Source organism: Piliocolobus tephrosceles, chromosome 5 (assembly GCF_002776525.5).
Source record: "Piliocolobus tephrosceles isolate RC106 chromosome 5, ASM277652v3, whole genome shotgun sequence".
Lineage (NCBI taxonomy): Eukaryota > Metazoa > Chordata > Mammalia > Primates > Cercopithecidae > Piliocolobus > Piliocolobus tephrosceles.
Window position 1 is genome coordinate 50,107,703 of NC_045438.1, and position 18,177 is coordinate 50,125,879.

Sequence of the window (18,177 nt, forward strand, 5' to 3'; positions counted from 1 at the left end):
GATCTCAGCTCACTGCAAGCTCCGCCTCCCGGGTTTACGCCATTCTCCTGCCTCAGCCTCCGGAGTAGCTGGGACTACAGGCGCCCGCCACCTCGCCCGGCTAGTTTTTGTATTTTTAGTAGAGACGGGGTTTCACCGTGTTAGCCAGGATGGTCTTGATCTCCTGACCTCGTGATCCGCCCGTCTCGGCCTCCCAAAGTGCTGGGATTACAGGCTTGAGCCACCGCGCCCGGCGAGTTCACTCTTTGAAGCTGTGTCTCTGTGCAATCTCTAAGCACCTTCCTGTTAGACTTGAGACCTGCATGGCTTGAGTCGTTCTGCAGCTACGTTATGAAAGACGATGGCAGAAGTATGAAGCTCTGAGGGTTTTTCTCTTACCCTTTCCCTGTGTTTGGAAGCTTCTCCCACTTCTCATCCAATTCTGGCTGAGCAAGCTGCCTCTTTCCCTGCTTTCAGTGCTTCCTATCACTTTTCTGTTGAATCCCAGTGTTCTCTCTTAGACAATCTTTTGAAGTATGAATATCTACTTGCTATATTTGTCCCTCTCCATAGAGGAGGTGCATACTAGCTGCATTTACTCAGGCATCTTGAACCCTCTCCTTGATGTTAATGTTTGGAAAGCAACAAAAATGTACTAATCTTTTCTCCAGATTTAATCTAATTTATTATTTACATTTGGTTGAATTGCAAATAATATAGCTCTTTCTTTTCACCTATGTAACTACTATACAAATCACTTCAACATATTTAAATATTTGTAGCATTAGAGACAATAAGATAATGACAAGCACAAACTATATAATGAAATGATACTTTCCTTGTGATGGCAGAATATTTTATATTTAGGGATATAATTAAGTATAGCATAATTTAAAGATGGTATAAATTACACACTAAATAATAATAATAAGATATTCTATCTAGAGTTTAAGATGTCCATACCTTAATTATCAGAGTTGGGAGATGATTGAAAAATTAAAAATTAATGCCAGGCGTGGTGGCTCAAGCCTGTAATCCCAGCACTTTGGGCGGCCGGGACAGGCGGATCACGAGGTCAGGAGATCGAGACCATCCTGGCTAATATGGTGAAACCCCATCTCTACTAAAAAATACAAAAAACTAGCCCGGCGAGGTGGCGTGTGCCTGTAATCCCAGCTACTCGGGAGGCTGAGGCAGGAGAATGGCGCGAACCCGGGAGGCGGAGCTTGCAGTGAGCTGAGATCCGGCCACTGCATTCCAGCCTGGGCAACAGAGTGAGACTCCGTCTCAAAAAAAAAAAAAAAAAGAAAAATTAAAAATTAAAAAACAAATGCCTCTACCGGAGTCTGATTCTTCAAAACAATCTGGCAGTACCCTATACGGTCATTAGTGACCATATAGGTCATATAGCAAGCAGATATTCATACTTCATACCATATAGCAAGTAGATATTCATACTTCAAAAAGATTGTCTAAGAGAGAACACTAGGATTCAACAGAAAAGTAATAGGAAGCACTGATGTGAAATCATTCCTCATGTTTATTATGTCACTTTCTAAATCTCTTTGAATAGTTCAAATTCTTCTTTAAAAATTACTTGATTAGTGGCTCATGCCTGTAATCCCAACACTTTGGGAGGCCAAGACAGGCAGATCACTTGAGCTCAGGAGTTTGAGACCAGCCTGGCCAACATGGTGAAACTCCGTTTCTACTAAAAATACAAAAATTAGCTGCACGTGGTGGTACATGCCTGTAATTCCAGCTACTGGGGAGGCTTAGGTGTAAGAATTGCTTCAACCCGGGAGGTGGAGGTTGCAGTGAGCCGAGACCATGCGACCGTACTCTAGCCTGGGTAATGGAATGAGACTCTGTCTCAAAAAATAATAATAATAATAATAATGATAATGATAATAAATTGCTTGATTTTTTCCAAACCCTCTTTTTTTCTTTGGATTTGTAATATTTCTCTTAAGGATACACAGAATGTTATCAAACATTACTCTTTAATGCTATCTCTAGTCTTGTAATTTAGGATTCTACTAGGGAAAGATTATATGAGTTATATACACAGTATCAGGCAATTAGGTTGAACTAAGGTTTCAGTTTTCTTTTCTTTTTCTTTCTTTAAAAAAAGTTTTTGAACAGGGTCTCACTCCTGTTCAGGCTGGAGTGCAGTGGGATGATCAGGGCTCACTGCTGCTTCAACCTCGGTGAGTATTGAAGTCCCCCACTCTACTAAAAATACAAAAATTTGTCAAGTGTGGTGGCGGATGCCTATAATCCCAGCTACTTGGGAGGCTGAGGCAGGAGAATTGCTTGAACCCAGGAGGCGGAGGTTGCAGTGAATCCATATCATGCCCCTGTGCTCCAGTCTGGGCAGCAGAGTGAGACTCTGTCTCAAAAACAAACAAACAGAAAAACAACCATCTATGATAAACCCTCTCAAATAAAAAAACAACCATCTATGATAAACCCATAGACAACATTATACTGAACAGGGAGAAGTTTAAAGCATTCCCCCTAAGAACTGGAATAAGACAAGGATGACCACTTTCACCACTTCTATTCAACACAGTATTAGAAGTCCTAGCCAGAGCAATCAGACAAGAGGAATAAAGGGAATCCAAGTCTGTAAAGAAGAAGTCAAATTGTTGCAGGTTGCTAATGATATGATCATATACCTAGAAAACCCTAAAGACTCATCCAAAAAGTTACTACATCTGATACATGAATTCAGTAAAGTTTCAGGATACAAAATCAATGTACACAAATCAGTAACACTGTTATACACCAACAGCAATCAAGCTGAGAATCAAACTGAGAACTCAATCACTTTTACAATAGCTGCAAAAATATAATAAAATACTTAGGAATATACCTAACCAAGGAGATGAAAAACTTCTAAAAGGAAAACTACAAAATACTGCTGAAAGAAATCACAGATGACACAAACAAATGGAAACACATCCCATGCTCATGAATGGGTAGAATCAGTATTGTGAAAATGACTATACTGCCAAAAGCAATCTACAAATTCAATGCAATTCCCATCAAAATACCATCATCATCTTCACAGAACTAGAAAAAACAATCCTAGAATTCATATAGAACCAAAAAAGAGCCCATATAGCCAAAGCAAGACTAAGCAAAAAGAACAATTTTTTTTTTTTTTTTTTTTTGAGATGGAGTTTCGCTGTTGTTGCCCGGGCTGGAGTGCAATGGCGCGATCTCGGCTCACGGCAACCTCCGCCTCCCGGGTTCAAGCAATTCTCCCGCCTCAGCCTCCCGAGCAGCTGGGATTACAGACATGCGTCACTACACCTGGCTAATTTTTTTGACTTTTAGTAGAGATGGAGTTTCTCCTTGTTGGTCAGGCTGGTCTTGAACTCCCAACCTAAGGTGATCCACCTGCCTCGGCCTCCCAAAGTGCTGGAATTACAGGCATGAGCCACTGCGCCCGACCTTTCTTGTTCTTTACCTGACTTCAAACTCTACTATAAGGCTATAGTCACCAAAACAGCATGTTACTGGTATAAAAATAGGCAAATAGACCAATGGAACAGAATAGAAAACCCAGAAATAAAGCTAACAGCCAACTGATCTTCAACAAAGCAAACAAAAACATAAAGTGGGGAAAGAATACCATACAAATGGTGCTGGGATAATTGGCAAGCAACATGTAGAAGAATGAAACTGAATCCTCATGTCTTACCTTATTAAAAATCAACTGAAGATGTATCAAAGACTTCAATCTAAGACCTGAAACCATCAAAATTTTAGAAGATAACATTAGAAAAACTCTTTTAGACACTGGCTTAAGCAAAGACTTCATGACCAAGAACCCAGAAGCAAATGCAACAACAACAAAAAAGATAAATAGATGGGACTTAATTAAACTAAAAGGTTTCTGCACAGCAAAAGAAATAATCAGTAAACAGACAACCCACAGAGTGGATAAAAATTTTCACAAACCGTGCATCCAACAAAGGACTAATATCGAGAATCTGCAAGGAACTCAAACAAATCAGCAAGAAAAAAACAAATACTCTCATCGAAAAGTAGGCTAAGGACATGAATAGGCAATTCTCAAAAGAAGACATATGAATGGTCAACAAACATGAAAAAATGCTCAACATCACTAACTATCAGGGAAATGCAAATCAAAACCACAATGCAATACCACTTTACCCCTGTAAGAATGGGCATAATTAAAAAAAATAGATACTGGCATGGATATGGTGAAAAGGGAACACTTCTATGCTGCTGGCGGGAATGTACAACCACTATGGAAAACATTATGGAGATTCCTGAAAGAACTAAAAGTAGATCTACCATTTTGATGCAGCAGTCCTGCTTTTGGGTTTCCACCTAGATGAAAAGAAGCCATTACATGAAAAAGAGACTTGCATACACATGTTTACAGCAGCACAATTCACAATTGTAAAATTATGGAACCAGCCCAAATGTCCATCAATCAACGAGTGGATAAAGAAAATGTGGCAGTGGCCGGGCGCAGTGGTTCACGCCTATAACCGCAGCACTTTGGGAAACTGAGGCGGGCAGATCATCTGAGGTCAGGAGTTGGAGACCAGCCTGACCAACATGGCGAAACCCCAACTCTATTAAAAATACAAAAATTAGGCTGGGGGCGGTGGCTGACGCCTGTCATCCCAGCACTTTGGGAGGCCGAGGTGGGTGGATCACGAGGTCAGGAGATCGAGACCATCCTGGTGAACACAGTGAAACCCCATCTCTACTAAAAATACAAAAAAATTAGCCAGGTGTGGTGGTGGGCTCCTGTATTCTCAGCTACTCGGGAGGCTGAGTCAGGAGAATGGCGTGAACCCAGGAGGCGGAGCTTGCAGTGAGCCAAAATCGAGCCCCTGCACTCCAGCCTAGGTGACAGAGCGAGACGCCATCTCAAAAAAAAAAAAAAAAAATTAGCTGGGCATGTTGGCACGCACCTGTAATTCCAGCTACTTGTGAGGCTGAGGCAGGAGAATTGCTCAAACCTGAGAGGCAGAGGTTGCAGTGAGCTGAGATCATGCCACTGCACTCTAGCCTGGGTGACAGAGAGAGACTCCGACTCAAAAAAAAAAAAAAAAGAAAAGAAAAGAAAAGAAAGTGATATATATACATATATATACACCATAGAATACTACTCAACCATAAAAAGAAACAAAATAATAGTATTTGCAGCAACCTGGAAGGAGTTGCAGATCATTATTCTAAGTGAAGTAACTCAGGAATGAAAAACTAAACATTGTATGTTCTCACTTATAAGCGGGAGCTAAGCTATGTGGATGCAAAGGCATAAGAATGATCCAATGGACTTTGGGGACTCAGGGGGAAGGTTGAAAGGGGGTGAGGAATAAAAGACTGTAATTAGGTACAGTGTACACTGCTCAGATTATAGGTGTACCAAAAGTTCAGAAATCACCACTAAAGAACTTATCCATGTAACCAAATACCACTTGTTTCCCACAAACTATAAAATTAAAAATTTTAAAATAATTGACAATAAAAAACACAAAAAAGTAGAATGATTTCAAATAAACAACCTAATAATGCACTTAAAGGAACTAGAAAAGAAGGAACAAATCACACTCCCAAATTATGAGAAGAAAAAATAGAGATCAGAGCAGAACTAAATCAATTTAAGACTAAAAAATTACAAAGGACCAATGAAACAAAAAGTTGGTTCTTCAAAAAAATAAACAAAATTGATAAACTGTTATCTAGACCAGCCAAGAAAAGAATACTCAAATAAACAAAATCAAAAATGAGAAAGGAGATATTACCATTGATGCCACAGAAATATGAAAAAATTATCACAGACTTCTATGACTATATGCTGACAAACTGGAAAACCTACAGGAAATGTATAAATTCTTGGACACTACAATCTACCAAGACTGAATCAGAAAGAAACAGAAAACCTGAACAGACTAATAATGAGTAATAAGATTGAATCAGTAATAAAAATCTCTCAACAATATAAAGCCTAGGATCAGATGGATTCACATTCAAATTTGCCTAAGTGTACAAAGTAGAACTAATGTCAATCCTCCTGAAATGATTCCCAAAAAACTGAAAAGGAGGGAATTCTTCCTAATTCTTTTTTTTTTTTTTTTTTTTTTGGAGACAGAGTCTCACTCTGTCACCCAGGCTGGAGTGCAGTGGCATGATTTCGGCTCACTGCAACCTCCACATCTGGGGTTCAAGCAATTCTCCTGCCTCAGCCTCCCGAGTAGGTTGGACTACAGGTGCGCACTACCAGGCCCAGCTAATTTTTGTATTTTTTAGTAGAGATGGGGTTTCACCATGTTGGCCAGGCTGGTCTCGAATGTTTGACCTCGTGATCCACCCACCTCAGCCTCCCAAAGTGCTGGGATTACAGGTGTGAGCCACCATGCCCAGCCCTCCCTAACTAATTCTATGAGGCCAGTGTCACCTTCATATCAAAACCAAACAAGGACAAGAAAAAAGGAAACTACAGGTCAATATCCCTGATGAATATAGATGCAAAATCCATAGAAGAAAATACTAGCAAATCAAATCAGCATTATATCAAAAACTAATACACCATGATCAAATGTGACTTATACCTGGAATGCAAAGATGGTACAACATATATAAATCAATAAATGTGATATATCACATCAACAGAATGAAGGACTAAAACCATATGATCATCTCAATAGATGCAGAAAAAGCATTTAATAAAATTCGATATCCATTCTTCTGAAAAATTCTCAACAAACTAGGCATAGAAGGAATATACCTCAGAGTAATAAAGGCCATATATAACAAATCCACAGCTAGCATTATACTGAATTCAAAAAAAGTTGAAAGCCTTTCTTCTAAGAACTGGATCAAGACAAGGACGCCCACACTTACCACTCCTATTCAACATAGTACTAGAAGTCATACCCAAAGGAATCAGGCAAGACAAAGAAATAAAATGCATTCAAATTGGAAAAGAAGAAGTCAAACTACCTCTCTTTGTTGATGATATGATCTTATATGTAGAGCAAGCTAAAAGACTCCACCAAAAAACTCTTGGATTTAATAAATAAATTCAGTAAAGTTGCAGTTCACAAAATCAACACACATAAATCAGTAGTGTTCCTCTATATCAATAATGATCTAGCCAAGAAAGAAATTAAGAAGGCAATTCCATGTACAATAAATACAAAAAAAAAAAAACCACCAAAATACCTAGAAATAAATATAACCAGGAAGGTGATATATCTCTACAAAGAAAACTATAAAATAGCTAAACAAAAAACAGCAGAAACCTCGGCAGAGGTAAATGCCCCCATCTGACGTCTTTGGAGAGAGCAGTGGATCTCCCAGCATGGAATTTTAGATCTGAGAACAGACAGACTGCCTGCTCAAGTGGGTCCCTGACCCCTGAGTAGCCTAACCGGGAGACATCCCCCACTAGGTGCAGACTGACACCTCACACCTCACACAGCAGGATACACCCCTGAGACGAAGCTTCTAGAGCAAGAATCAGACAGCAACACTCGCTGTTCAGCAATATTCTATCTTCTGCAGCCTCCGCTGCTGATACCCAGGCAAACAGGGTCTGGAGTGGACCTCAAGCAAACTCCAACAGACCTACAGCTGAGGGTCCTGATTGTTAGAAGGAAAACTAACAAACAGAAAGGACACCCACACCAAAACCCCATCAGTACGTCACTATCATTAAAAGACCAAAGGCAGATAAAACCACAAAGATGGGGAAAAAGCAGTGCAGAAAAGCTGGAAATTCAAAAAATCAGAGCACATCCCCCCCTCCAAAGGAACACAGCTCATTGCCAGCAACGGAACAAAGTTGGATGGAGAATGACTTTGACGAGTCAAGAGAAGAAGGCTTCAGTCAATCAAACTTCTCAGAGCTAAAGGAGGAACTACATAACCAGTGCAAAGAAACTAAAAACCTTGAAAAAAGATTTGACAAATGGCTAACCAGAATAAACAATATAGAGAAGTCCTTAAAAGAACTGATAGAGATGAAAACCATAACATGAGAACTACGTGATAAATGCACAAGCTTCACAAACTGATTCGATATCTGGAAAAAAGAGTATCAGTGACTGAAGATCAAATGAATGAAATGAAGCGAGGAGAAGTATAGAGAAAAAAGAGTAAAAAGAAATGAACAAAGCCCCCAAGAAATATGGGATTATGTGAAAAGACCAAATCTACGTCTGATTGGTGTGCCTGAAAGTGATGGGGAAAATGGAACCAAGATGGAAAACACTCTGCAGGATATCATCCAGGAGAACTTCCCCAACCTAGTAAGGCAGGCCAACATTTAAATTCAGGAAATACAGAGAACAACACAAAGATATTCCTCGAGAAGAGCAACTCCAACACACATAATTGTCAGATTCACCAAACATGAAATGAAGGAAAAAATGTTAAGGGCAGCCAGAGAGAAAGGTCAGGTTACCCACAAAGGGAAGCCCATCAGACTAACAGCAGATCTCTTGGCAGAAACTCTTCAAGCCAGAAGACAGTGGAGGCCAATATTCAACATTCTTTCTTTCTTTTTTTTTTTTTTTTCTGAGACGGAGTCTCGCTCTGTCGCCCAGGCTGGAGTGCAGTGGCCGGATCTCAGCTCACTGCAAGCTCCGCCTCCCGGGTTCGCACCATTCTCCTGCCTCAGCCTCCTGAGTAGCTGGGACTACAGGAGCCCGCCACCTCACCCGGCTAATTTTTTTGTATGTTTAGTAGAGACGGGGTTTCACCGTGTTAGCCAGGATGGTCTCGATCTCCTGACCTCATGATCCGCCCATCTCGGCCTCCCAAAGTGCTGGGATTACAGGCTTGAGCCACCGTGCCCGGCCATCAACATTCTTAAAGAAAAGAATTTTCAACCCAGAATTTCATATCCAGCCAAACTAAGTTTCATAAGTGAAGGAGAAATAAAATCCTTTACAGGCAAGCAAATGCTTAGAAATTTTGTCACCACCAGGCCTGCCCTACAAGAGATCCTGAAGGAAGCACTAAACATGGAAAGGAACAACAGGTACCAGCCATTGCAAAAGCATGTCAAAATGTAAAGTCCATCGATGCTAGGAAGAAACTGTATGAACTAACGAGCAAAATAACCAGCTAATATTATAATGACAGGATCAAGTTCACACATAACAATATTAACCTTAAATGTAAATGAACTAAATGGTCCAATTAAAAGACACAGACTGGCAAATTGGATAAAGACTCAAGACCTATCAGTTTGCTGTATTCAGGAGACCCATCTCACATGCAGAGACATACATAGGCTCAAAATGAAGGGATGGAGGAAGATCTACCAAGCAAATGGAAAACAAAAAAAAGCAGGGGTTGCAATCCTAGTCTCTGATAAAACAGACTTTAAACCGTTGAAGATCAAAAGAGACAAAGAAGGCCATTACATAATGGTAAAGGGATCAATTCATCAGGAAGAGCTAACTATCCTAAATATATATGCACCCAATACAGGAACACCCAGATTCATAAAGCAAGTCCTTAGAGACTTACAAAGAGACTTAGACTCCCATACAATAATAATGGAGACTTTAACACTCCACTGTCAACATTAGACAGATCAACCAGACAAAAAGTCAACAAGGATATCCAGGAATTGAACTCAACTCTGCATCAAGCGGACCTAATAGACATCTACAGAACTCTCCACCCCAAATCAACAGAATATACATTCTTCTCAGCACCACATTGCACTTATTCCAAAATTGACCACATAGTTGGAAGTAAAGCACTCCTTAGGAAATACAAAAGCACAGAAATTATAACAAACTGTCTCTGAGACCAGAGTGCAATCAAACTAGAACTCAGGACTAAGAAACTCAATCAAAACTGCTCAACTACATGGAAACTGAACAACCTGCTCCTGAATGACTACTGGGTACATAACGAAATGAAGGCAGGAATAAAGATGTTCTTTGAAACCAAAGAGAACAAAGATACAACAAACCAGAATCTCTGGGACACATTTAAAGCAGTGTGTAGAGGGAAATGTATAGCACTAAATGCCCACAAGAGAAAGCAGGAAAGATCTAAAATTGACACCCTAGCATCACAATTAAAAGAACTGAGAAGCAAGAGCAAATACATTCAAAAGCTAGCAGAAGGCAAGAAATAACTAACATCAGAGCAGAACTGAAGGAGATAGAGACACAAAAAACCCTCCAAAAAATCAATGAATGCAGGAGCTGGTTTTTTGAAAAGACCAACAAAATTGATAGACCGCTAGCAAGACTAATAAAGAAGAAAAGAGAGAAGAATCAAATAGATGCAATAAAACGTGATAAAGGGGATATCACCACCAGAGAATACTATAAACACCTCTACGCAAATAAACTAGAAAACTTAGAAGAAATGGATAATTTCCTGGGCACTTACACCCTCCCAAGACTAAACCAGGAAGAAGCTGAATCCCTGAATAGACCAGTAGCAGGCTCTGAAATTGAGGCAATAATTAATAGCCTACCAACCAAAAAAAGTCCAGGACCAGACAGATTCACAGCCGAATTCTACCAGAAGTACAAGGAGGAGTTGGTATCATTCCTTCTGAACTATTCCAATCAATAGAAAAAGAGGGAATCCTCCCTAACTCATTTTACGAGGCCAACATCATCCTGATACCAAAGCCTGACAGAGATACAACAAAAAAAAAGAGAATTTTAGACCAATATCCCTGATGAACATCGATGCAAAAATCCTCAATAAAATACTGGCAAACCGAATCCAGCAGCACATCAAAAAGCTTATCCACCATGATCAAGTGGACTTCAAAGGCTGGTTCAACATACGCAAATCAATAAACGTAATCCAGCATATAAACAGAACCAAAGACAAAAATGACATGATTATCTCAATAGATGCAGAAAAGGCCTTTGACAAAATTCAACAGCCCTTCATGCTAAAAACGCTCAATAAATTCAGTATTGATGGAATGTATCTCAAAATAACAAGAGCTATTTATGACAACCCCACAGCCAATATCATACTGAATGGGCAAAAACTGGAAGCCTTCCCTTTGAAAACTGGCACAAGACAGGGATGCCCTCTCTCACCACTCCTATTCAACATAGTGTTGGAGTTCTGGCTAGGGAAAACAGGCAAGAGAAAGAAATAAAGGGTATCCAGTTAGGAAAAGAAGAAGTCAAATTGTCCCTGTTTGCAGATGACATGATTGTATATTTAGAAAACCCCATCATCTCAGCCCAAAATCTCCTTAAGCTGATAAGCAACTTCAGCAAGGTCTCAGGATACAAAATCAATGTGCAAAAAATCACAAGCATTCTTATACACCAGTAACAGACAAACAGAGAGCCAAATCATGAATGAACTCCCATTCACAATAGCTTCAAAGAGAATAAAATACCTAGGAATCCAACTGACAAGGGATGTAAAGGACCTCTTCAAGGAGAACTACAAACCACTGCTCAGTGAAATAAAAGAGGATACAAACAAATGAAAGAACATACCATGCTCATGGATGGGAAGAATCAATATTGTGAAAATGGCCATATTGCCCAAGGTAATTTATAGATTCAGTGCCATCCCCATCAAGCTACCAATAACTTTCTTCACAGAATTGGAAAAAACTGCTTTAAAGTTCATATGGAACCAAAAAACACCCCACATTGCCAAGACAATTCTAAGCCAAAAGAACAAAGCTGGAGGTGTCACACTACCTGACTTCAAACTATACTACAAGGCTACAGTAACCAAAACATCATGGTACTGGTACCAAAACAGAGATATACACCAATGGAATAGAACAGAGCCCTCAGAAATAATACCACACATCTACAGCCATCTGATCTTTGACTAACCTGACAAAAACAAGAAATGGGGAAAGGCCGGGAGCAGTGGCTCAAGCCTGTAATCCCAGCACTTTGGGAGGCCGAGACGGGCGGATCACGAGGTCAGGAGATCGAGACCATCCTGGCTAACACGGCGAAACCCTGTCTCTACTAAAAATACAAAAAACTAGCCAGGCGAGGTGGCGGGCGCCTGTAGTCCCAGCTACTCCAGAGGCTGAGGCAGGAGAATGGTGTAAACCCGGGAGGCGGAGCTTGCATTGAGCTGAGATCCGGCCACTGCACTCTAGCCCCAGCGACAGAGCAAGACTCCATCTCAAAAAACAAAACAAAAAAAAGAAATGGGGAAAGGATTCCCTATTTAATAAATGGTGCTGGGGGAAACTGGCTAGCCATAAGTAGGAAGCTGAAACTGGATCCTTTCCTTACTCCTTATATGAAAATTAATTCAAGATGGGTTAGAGACTTAAATGTTAGACCTAAAACCATAAAAACCCTAGAAGAAAACCTAGGTAATACCATTCAGGACATAGGCATGAGCAAGGACTTCATGTCTAAAACATCAAAAGCAACGGCCACAAAAGCCAAAATTGACAAATGGGATCTAATTAAACTAAAGAGCTTCTGCACAGCAAAAGAAACTACCATCAGAGTGAACAGGCAACCTACAGAATGGGAGAAAATTTTTGCAATCTACTCATCTGACAAAGGGCTAATATCCAGAACCTATAAAGAACTCAATGAAATTTACAAGAAAAAAACAAACAACCTCATCAAAAAGTGGGCAAAGGATATGAACAGACACTTTCCAAAAGAAGACATTCATACAGCCAACAGACACATGAAAAAATGCTCATCATCACTGGCCATCAGAGAAATGCAAATCAAAACCATCTCATACCAGTTAGAATAGCAATCATTAAAAAATCAGGAAACAACAGGTGCTGGAGAGGATGTGGAGAAATAGGAACACTTTTACACTGTTGGTGGGACTGTAAACTAGTTCAAACATTGTGGAAAACAGTATGGCGATTCCTCAAGGATCTAAAACTAGAAATACCATTTGACCCAGCCATCCCATTACTGGGGATATACCCAAAGGATTATAAATCATGCTGCTATAAAGACACATGCACACGTATGTTTATTGTGGCACTACTCACAATAGCAAAGACTTGGAATCAACCTAAATGTCCATCAGTGACAGAGTGGATTAAGAAAATGTGGCACATATACACCATGGAATACTATGTAGCCATAAAAAAGGATGAGTTCGTGTCCTTTGTAGGGACATGGATGCAGCTGGAAACCATCATTCTCAGCAAACTATCTCAAGAACAGAAAACCAAATATCGCATGTTCTCACTCATAGGTGGGAATTGAACAATGAGATCACTTGGACACAGGAAAGGGAACATCACACACCGGGTCCTATTGTGGGGAAGGGGTATGGGGGAGGGATAGCATTAGGAGATATACCTAATGTAAATGATGAGTTAATGGGTGCAGCACACCAACATGGCACATATATACATATGTAACAAACCTGCACGTTGTGCATATGTACCCTAGAACTTAAAGTATAATAATAATAAAAAAAAAAGAAACTATACATTTACTCAACAATGACATTCAAAAAAAGAAGAAGAAAACTATAAAACACTGTTTAAAGAAATTGAAGATGACACAAATGAATGGAAAATATCCCATGCTCATGAACTGGAAAAATTAATATTATTAAAATGAACATATTGCCCAAAGGAATCTACAGATTCAATGCAATCCCTATTAAAATACCAATTCATTTTTTATAGAATTATTAAAAACAATCCTAAAATTCACATGCAACAAAAAAAGAGCCCAAATAACCTATGTAATTCTGAGCAAGAAGAATGAAGCTGGAGGCATCATATTACCTGACTTCAAAATACATTACCAAAACAATATAGTAACCAAAACAGCATGGTGTTTATATAAAAATTAACACAGAGACAAAAGAAACAGAATAGAGAACCCAGAAACAAAGCCATACATTTACAGCCAACTGATCTTTGACAAAGCTGAAAAGAGCTTATATTGGGAAAAGAACATCTCCTTCAATCAATGGTGCTGGGAAAATTGGATAGCCACATGCAAAAGAATAAAACTGGACACCTATCTCTCACCATATACAAAAACCAAGTCAAGTTGGATTAAAAACTTAAACATAAGATCTGAAACTACAAAAATACTGGACAAAATCCTAAGGCAACCTCTCCTAGACATTGGCCTAGGCAAATAATTTAAGTCTAAGACCTCAAAAGCACATACAACAAAAACAGAAATAGACAAATGGGAATTAATTAAACTAAAAAGCTTCTACACAGCAAAAGAATCAGCAAAATGAAGAGACAACCTGTTGAATGGGAGAAAACATTTGAAAACTATTCATTCAACAGGGGACTAATATCCAGAATATATAAGGAACGCAACTAAACAGGAAAAAGCAAACAATCTCTTTATAAAGTGGCCAAAGTTGGCTGAGCATGGTGGCTCACACCTTTAATCCTAGCACTTTGGGAGGCCAAGGTGGGAGGATCCTTTGAGCCCAGGAGTTCAAAAGCAGTCTGGGCAACATAGCAATACTCTGTCCCTTATTTTTTTTTTTTTAAGTGGGTAAAGAACATGAATAGACATTTCTCAGAAGAAGACATACAAATGTCCAGCAGATATATGAAAAAATGCTCAACATCACTAACTGTCACAGAAATGCAAAGCAAAACCACAATGAGATATCTTACCATTTGGAATGGCTATGATTAAAAAGACAAAAAATAACAGAGGTTGGCAATGATGCAGAGAAAAAAAAAAACTTTTATACACTGGGAGAATGTAAACTAGTATAACTACTGTGGAAAACAGTATGGATATTTCTCGAAAAACTAAAACAGAATTAGCATTCAATCCAGCAATCCCACTGCTGGCTATCTTCCTGAGGAAAAAGAAATCAATATATCAAAGGAATATACGCACTCACATGTTTATTTCAGCACTCTTCACAATGGAAATATAGAGGATCAACCTCAATGTCCATTCACAGATGAACAGATTAAAAAATGAGGTATATGTACACAATTGAATACTATTTGGTTATTAAAAAGAATGAAATAATGTCATTCATAGCAACACTGATGGAACTGGAGGTCATTATCTTAAGTAAAATATGCCAGGCACAGGAAGAAAAAATATTGCATGTTCTCATTTACATGTAGGAGCTAAACAGTTGGACTACATGGAGGTAGAGAATGGAAAGGTAGATGACAAAAACTGGGTAAGGTGAGTGAGGGGGAAACAGGAAGATGAAGTCAAGTGGGTTAAAAGGTATAAACATACAATTAGATAGAAGACATAAATTCAGTGTTTGATAGAAGAGGTGGGTGATGTTAGTCAAACAAAAATGTACTGTACTCAGGTGACACATACCCGACATACCCTGACTTGATCACTATACATTACATACATATAACAGAGTTTCACGTGTATCCCATAAATCTGTACAAACATAAATAAAAACACAAATAGGGCCGGGCGCGGTGGCTCAAGCCTGTAATCCCAGCACTTTGGGAGGCCGAGATGGGCGGATCACGAGGTCAGGTATCAAGACCATCCTGGCTAACACAGTGAAACCCCGTCTCTACTTAAAAAAAAAAAAAAAAAATACAAAAAACTAGCCAGGCGAAGTGGCGGGTGCCTGTGGTCCCAGCTACTCCGGAGGCTGAGGCAGGAGAATGGCCTAAACCCGGGAGGCGGAGCTTGCAGTGAGCCGAGATCGCGCCACAGCACTCCAGCCTGGGCAACAGAGCGACACTCCGCCTCAAAAAAAAAAAAAAAAAAAAAACAACCAAACAAAAAAACACACAAATAGATTGGTTGGATTGTATATGAGAGGTGCACTCCCAGAGGTGTCCACTGGAGCATGAGCTCTGGATTGGCTGTGTTGTATATGAGATGTGAACTCCCAGAGGTGCCCAGGGAAGTACTTTGTGATTTCTAGGAATTAGCTAACCCTCGGAGGGGCAGTGTCTCCAGGGCCAGTGAGACTCCAGATGCCACAACATCAAGAATACAGAAAATAAGCAAATATAGTTAATACATATGGCTATGAAGTTGGCTGTTATTTTAGCACGGAGGTAAAGAATGATAAAGTGAGGCTCTTATATTCTAGTGAATTAAATAAAGTGAATCCTGACTCAGAAGAAGAAAATCCACTCCCAAGAGGGAAATCCACTGAAGGCAGAGGAAAGACACCCTATACTCTGCTTCTGCTTCCAAGTGGAGGCTTCTTTCTTTTCTAAAGGTGTTTTAAAAAGTCAAATAAGGCTGGGCACGGTGGCTCACACCTGTAATCCTAGCACTTTGGGAGGTTGAGGCAGGTGGATCATGAGGTGAGGAGTTCAAGACCAGCCTGGCCAACATGGTGAAACTCCGTCTCTACTAAAAAATACAAAAATTAGCTGGGCCTGGTGGTAGGCACCTGTAGTCCCAGCTACTCGGGAGGCTGAGGCAGAAGAATTGCTTGAACCCGGGAGGCAGAGGTTGCAGTGAGCTGAGATCGGCCACTGCACTCCAGCCTGGTTGACAGAGCAAGACTTCGTCTCGGGAAGAAAAAAAAAAAAAAGTCACATAAGACAAAAGAAAATGGCATCTTACCACAAATATAACGTACTTATCTGGGTTACTGAATATGAAATGATCTCTAAACAAACTCTTCTTGCAGTATCTGTTACAGATGCTTTATTTTTTAAAACCTGATAAGATCTCTTATGCCTTAGGATACTTAATCATTTTAATCTTTTTTTTGTTTTGTTTTGTTTTTTTGAGGCGGAGTCTCGCTCTGTCGCCCAAGCTGGAGTGCAGTGGCTCGATCTCGGCTCACTGCAAGCTCCGCCTCCCGGGTTCACGCCATTCTCCTGCCTCAGCCTGCCGAGTAGCTGGCACTACAGGCGCCCGCCATCATGCCCGGCTACTTTTTTGTGTTTTTAGTAGAGATGGGGTTTCACTGCATTAGCCAGGATGGTCTCGATATCCTGACCTCGTGATCTGTCCGCCTTAGCTTCCCAAAGGGCTGGGATTACAGATGTGAGCCACTGCGCCCGGCCCTTTAATCTTTTATCTTCAGGATTTTATTAGAGTACCAATCAAACATCAAATTATAGTATGATTTTTAGCGTTCTTGAGTACATACGTCTCTGCAGATTTTCAGATTGTTGAAACTAGTTAGCTGGGGGAGCAGAGAGCAGGGACTGCATCTTGGCCCTGGAGCCCCTCTAGCTTCTGTGATGGTGGAGAAGGCATAGCTCTCCTGTTTCTCCATTTCTCCCTCAGTTCTTTTTTTTTAAGACGGAGTTTCACTCTTGTTGCCCAGGCTGGAGTGCAATGGCGCGATCTCGGCTCACCGCAACCTCCGCCTCCTGGGTTCAAGCGATTCTCCCGCCTCAGCCTCCCGAGTAGCTGGGATTACAGGCATGCGCCACCACGCCCAGCTGATTTTTGTGTTGTTAGTAGAGACAGGGTTTCTTGAACTCCCGGCTGGCCTCGAACTCCCGACATCAGGTGATCCGCCTGCCTCCCCCTCCCAAAGTGCAACCCAGCTCATATTTTTAGAAAGCTAATGAGTGGAATAATTTATAATTATCTCTATAAATGTATACAAATTAACTAAATGCCTTTTGTTTTATTATACTGTGTTGGCTTAGAATACCAGAGTTGAAAACCACAGCTTCATCATTTACTATTCTGTAACTCTGAGAAAAACACTAAATTTCTATAAATTTCTGTTTTGTATATAAAAATGGGATAATAAATTGTAATCATGTCATTAGGCTGTTATGAGGTTTAAATAATACACATAAAGCACTTAACACAATTAGTATAATACATGCTGGCTGCTACAACCATAATATTTCTATGAGTTGTTCTTCATATGAGAGGCATCAGGCATCATTATGAGCTAATGAAATTCATTCATAAATATATGAACAAGAAAGTTATAACAAAAGCAGTTTTAAAATATTTAAGGCCAGGCACAGTGGCTCATGACTCTAATCCCAGCACTTTGGGAGGCCCAGGCAGGTGGATCACCTGAGGTCAGGAGTTTGAGACCAGCCTGGCCATGTGGTGAAACCCCGTTTCTACTAAAAATACAAAAATTAGCTGGGCATGGTGGTGGGCGCCTGTTATCCCAGCTACTCTGCCTTAGGAGGCTGAGGCAGGAGAATTGCTTGAACCTGGGAGAAGGAGGTTGCAGTGAGCTGAGATTGTGCCATTGCACCCCAGCCTGGGTGACAAGAGTGAAACTCTGTCTCCAAAAAAA